This window comes from Gopherus evgoodei, chromosome 2 (genome assembly GCF_007399415.2).
Source record: "Gopherus evgoodei ecotype Sinaloan lineage chromosome 2, rGopEvg1_v1.p, whole genome shotgun sequence".
NCBI lineage: Eukaryota > Metazoa > Chordata > Testudines > Testudinidae > Gopherus > Gopherus evgoodei.
In genome coordinates this window covers 225815781-225821134 of record NC_044323.1, presented here as the reverse complement: position 1 = coordinate 225821134, position 5354 = coordinate 225815781, and positions in this window count along the sequence as shown.

The window sequence follows — 5354 nt, the reverse complement described above, 5'->3', positions numbered from 1 at the left end:
TACTGCTGGAAAATTGAAAAAAACCAACAACTTGGGAGTGATTAAAGTAGCAACATGAATGTAAGAATACTATTCAAACATATTAGAAGAAGCTAAGTGTTTGAAATTTTATGTCCTCAGAATTATTGAAGTGAGGTGGGTAGGTATTGGCCATATGCAGTTACAGGATGGGTATGACCTGATTTATTCAGGTGGCAAGAGGTACAAAAAGGGTTGCAAAAATATTAAAGAAAAACCTAGCCAATAGTACAAATTTGGCTGTTATCTATGGTGGGTGAGAATGCCTCACCAATCAATATTTTCATGCTAACGTTTACACCCCCACGACAAGTGGTAGAGAAGATATGTTGGACACTTTTAATGATGAATTGAAAAAAAATTTTTTTTTAAAGCAGAGATATGTTGATAGTGATGGGTGACTTCAACACAAAGATAGGAAAAGGTTGAGTAGCTGACATAGCTGGAGACCATGAATTAGGATGTAGGAATGAAAGAGGAGACAGATGGATTGAATTTGCAAACAGGAATTATCTAGTCATCTGAAATATGTGGTTTCAGCATCGCCTGAAAAGGTTATATACAAATGTGAAGGGATGTACAAACCCCCCATCGTGGAGATGAATGGGTTAAAGAGCTACTTTGGTCCACGTAGCACCACCCCACCACACTTGCAAGTCATACATGATTTGAGGAGACGCCTAGACAGGAGTAGAGGTGGTCAGAAGCAGGCATCCAGTGAAGTGAACAGATGTAGGCTTTTAGCTCTTTAGGAGGATGCATTACTGGAGGTCCAGCTACCTGGGGCACCTACCTGACTTCCAAAGGGAAGACTGATTCTAGACACTTATGAGGTCTGGGATTCATTATTTTTTATTTTGTTTATTATATCTTGCTTTGCTTTGAGTAAGGAGACTTGTAGGAAGCAATCCAGGGGAGCAGGTACAGAGCACAGGACCCTGAATTAGAACCAGGGGAGAGCTCTGGATTGGAACCAAAGGAGAGGGTGGGCCTGAGTTCCCCGACCATTCCCTGGTGGGAGCAGAAAGTGAAGAGACTACCCCAGATACAAGGGAATATGGACTAGGAAGACCCTATAACTCAGGCCACGTCCAGACTACCCGCCGTATCAGCGGGTTAAAATCAATTGCTCGGGGATCGATATATCGCGTCTAATCCCCGAGCGTGCTTATATCGATTCCGGAATTTCATCAACCCCAACGGAGTTCCGGAATCGACAGGGAGAGCCACGAACATCGATCCCGCGTGGTGAGGATGGGTGAGTAATCCGATCTTAGATATTCGACTTCAGCTACGTTATTCACATAGCTGAAGTTGCGTATCTAAGATCAATTTCCCCCCCGTAGTGTGGACCAGCTCTCAGAGTCATGAGTCTGGGACCTTGGTCTAGTGAGGTCTGGAATCCCTTGCCTGACAATGAAGATATCCCTTGTGGGAATCTTTCTATGTCCTAAGAAAGGAGAACACAATTAATAGCCTGGCCGCAGGATCAAGTCACACAAGGGGCAGACCACTACAGTATCAGAACTACCAGGGTTCATCAGACAGAGAGATTTGCTATGTCAGCCCTAAACACAAGGAGGGCCTCTTGTGGCATGTGAACCCCTTCACAAAATGGTGAAGCCCTGGAAACAAATTGGGACACTAAGGAATCAGATTATATTTTAATTTTAAATTGATTTCATGAAGCCATTTTTGATGCTAGAATGTTCCCAGCAATAGACTGTAATAGTGGTAAACTGTTTGCCATACAGCTGAGTCTGCAGTTTAAAAAGAACTACTTACACTACCTAAAAAAGACGACAGACTGATGTGGACAAACTATGCATGAAATATACTTCCAACGTCTTAATATCTCCCATGAGTACAACAATGGAGACATCTTAGAGGAAAACTGGAGTTTAAGACAACAATACATATAGCCACTATGTCGATATGAAGAGAGAGAGGATGTGATCACAAGCAGCCCATGGATGACTGATGACATTGTAAGCTAAATGCAACATGAGAATGTAAAGAGAGAAGCGATAATGAAAGTAACACAAATTCAAAAAGCATGCAAAGAGGTTAAAAAAGGCTAGAACAAACACAGGGCCGGCTCTGGTTTTTTTGCCGCCCCAAGCAAAAAAACAAAAAAAATTGGGGGGGGGGCTGGAGTGGCGAAGCAAAAAAAAAAAAAAACACAACAGCCACCACCTGCTGGGTGGCCGGACTAGCAAAGTGCACGCGCGCGCACAGACACAGACACAGACACACACACACACACAAACCAACCCTGCAGCGTGGCTGGAGCAGCAAAGCAGAAAAAAAAAATCAACCTGCAGGGCGGTTGGAGCCAGGGTGCAGAGGGACTCCCTGTGCTGCAGACGTGCAGCTGAGTGCACGCCCGGTATAGTTGGGGGAAGAGGAGGGGAAGGGAGCGGGGGGAGAGAGGAAGGGGGTGGCCAGAGCTTCAGCGGGGCACTCGCCACGTGGCCCCTCCTGCTGCGCCGCCTGCTCGGAAGGCTCTGCGCTGCTCCAGTCGGCTGGGAGGGAAGGACGTGGGCTGCCCTGCCAAGTTTGCTGCATGGGGCTCCCCTCCTCCGCACCACTGCCCTTTACAGGGCGGCCAGAGTGGCCAACCAAAAAGAAAAAGGAAAAAAAAGGGGGGGGCCAGAATGCCACCCCTTGGAATCTGGCACCCCAAGCACAGAGCTTGCTCGGCTGATGCCTGGAGCCAGCCCTGAACAAACAGTAACTGGGTGGTGGAAGCCATGACATGACCTGCATGCTTGTCTGCTGGCTGTCCCTGTCCAGGCTGTGAGCCACAGCAGCATAGCATTTAAGTCACGCAGAGTTGCAGGTCAGTAGCAGCCATGATCCAGCCCTTACTGGTTTGTGCTGAAGCCCAAAACATCACATGGGAAACTTGCAGAAAGACATGAGGAAAGATGAAGCATCTATATTGTGCATAACTAGCACAGAGACATGGCAAAACTACAGTATTATTTTAACTTGTGCAGCTGTCCAGATGGACATACATATACTTTTAAAAACAGCAGATATTTACCTTTAAGTTCTAATACTGTAATTCCAACCAGCAGGGCAACCTTCCTGTTTGCTAAGTGATTCCAAGCCTTCGGCAATAAAAGTTACTTCTAGCTTAATAGGTACAATGCAGTGTATGTGTGTTATGAAGCTGTTGTCTCCCTCAGTTCAACCAGGCCCACTTTCAATAAACCACAAGTTAAATGAACAAGTCATGTCATTGCAGCATCAACAGGATGCTTGGAGCTCTGCTTTGGAGCTGCTCCCAGGAGCTTCCTGCTTGCTGGGGGAGGAGCAGAGAGTGGTGCTGATATCAGCATGTCCTCCTGCTCCTGCCCCTTCCCCTCCCACTCTGTACCCCCTCTCCACAAAGCGGAGGAGAGGGACAGAAAGGAGGGAGCTTGCTGGAAGCTGTTGCTTCCTGTCTGAACTAGGGTGACCAGACAGCAAGTGTGAAAAATCGAGATGGGGATGGAGAAGCCTGTATAAGAAAAAGACTCAAAAATCGGGACTGTCCCTATAAAATCGGGAATCTGGTTGCCCTATGTCTGAACTGGCTGATCTGCTTAAAAGGGCAACATACGCAAAGTGAAGTCAGCATACTTAAAGGGGCAATGCACATCTCTCTCTCACACTCATGAATGCACTTTAGAAAGCCACATCTGTGTATCCGTGCATGTGCTGTCAGAAGGAGGAAGTGGTGCGCTCCAGCTGGAAAATGTGAACTCATCATCATGTTCAATTTTTTACAGGGAAGTGTTTGCAGCTACTGCCCTGCATCTATGCAGGGGTTAGCAATCTCTGGCACGCGGCTCGCCAGGGTAAGCACCCTGGTGGGCTAGACCAGTTTGTTTACCTGCTGCGGCTCCCACTGGCCATGGTTTGCCGTCCCAGGCCAATGGGGGCGGCGAGAAGCTGCAGCCAGCACATCCCTCACCCATGCTGCTTCCCACTGCCCCCATTGGCCTGGGACAGCGAACCGTGGCCAGTGGGAGCCATGATCGGCCAAACCTGCTGACGCGGCAGGTAAACAAACTGGCCTGGCCCGCCAAGGTGCTTACCCTGGTGAGCTGCATGCCAGAGGTTGCTGACCCCTGGTCTATTGTGTTTCCTCCCTCCTGCCTCAGTCCATGCTGCCTTGTAGAGTGTGAGGCTACATTAACAACAGTGTATTAACCCTTGAGGGCTCAGTTGAGTGCTAGTTCATCATTTAGCAGCAAGGCATTCCCTGGGAAATATCCCACCCTCTGATTACACCACCTCAACCAAGCTTCACAATCATTCATTGCTGAGTACAATATTAAAATGTTTAAAATTGTTTAAAACTTATACTGTATATGCATATAATGTCTTTTGTCTGGCAAAAAAAATTTCACTGGATCTTAACCCCCCTATTTACATTAATTCTTATGGGAAAATTGTATTAGCTTAACATGGTTTCGCATAAAGTCGCATTTTTCAGGAACATCGTTAAGAGAGGAGTTACCATATAATTACACACAACATGAGGTGAGAGAGGAATGGATATGCCTCTACTCTAGGAAACAAATTGCTGCAAAGTTTATCTCAATTTCATTTTATCAAGTTGTTTATTGACACCACCACTCTTCCTCGGAGGGACCTGTGGACCCCTCCTCCCAACCTGATTTTAGGGTACAATTGAAAAATGATATATCGTGTTCTAAAACATATTAAAATAAATGAAGATAGTAAAGCAATTAGACCTGTAGGTCTAGCAATATGCTGAAGTCTAGCAGCCATGTTAATAATTTTGATAGTTAACATGACTGCTTAACTTAAGGTTGTAAGATTTTGGTAAGGATGCAATATGTAGCATGTAACAAATACATCACAGAAGCTTGAAATAAATTTCTAGGCTATTTTGGAGGGTACATGCAACTATGGAGAAAAAACATATATGCATTGCAATTATTGGGAAATGCAGTGATACACTTAGCTTATGCTTGCAAGCAGAACTTTATTTATGGTCCCCTGGAATGACAAACATGGGCTGAGTCATAAATTAAATCTGGTCCGGATGTGTGTAGGACATAAGGAAAAAGGGTATAAGAGGATGGTCAGACCAGTCCCTACTGGGGATACCAGGAATGATTGAATGGTGGAAGCCTGAAAACAAACAAGCCCTCTTGTGGTGATCTCCACTTACTTTTTCTTGTATCTTTGCTGCTACCTATCTCTATGAGGATGTAAGTATACACGACCCAGGGGGATATTTTGCTATACTTTTTTACCATCTTATTTTCTATGTCAATTATACTAAATTGTCTGTACTTGCCCTTCTCCCAGCA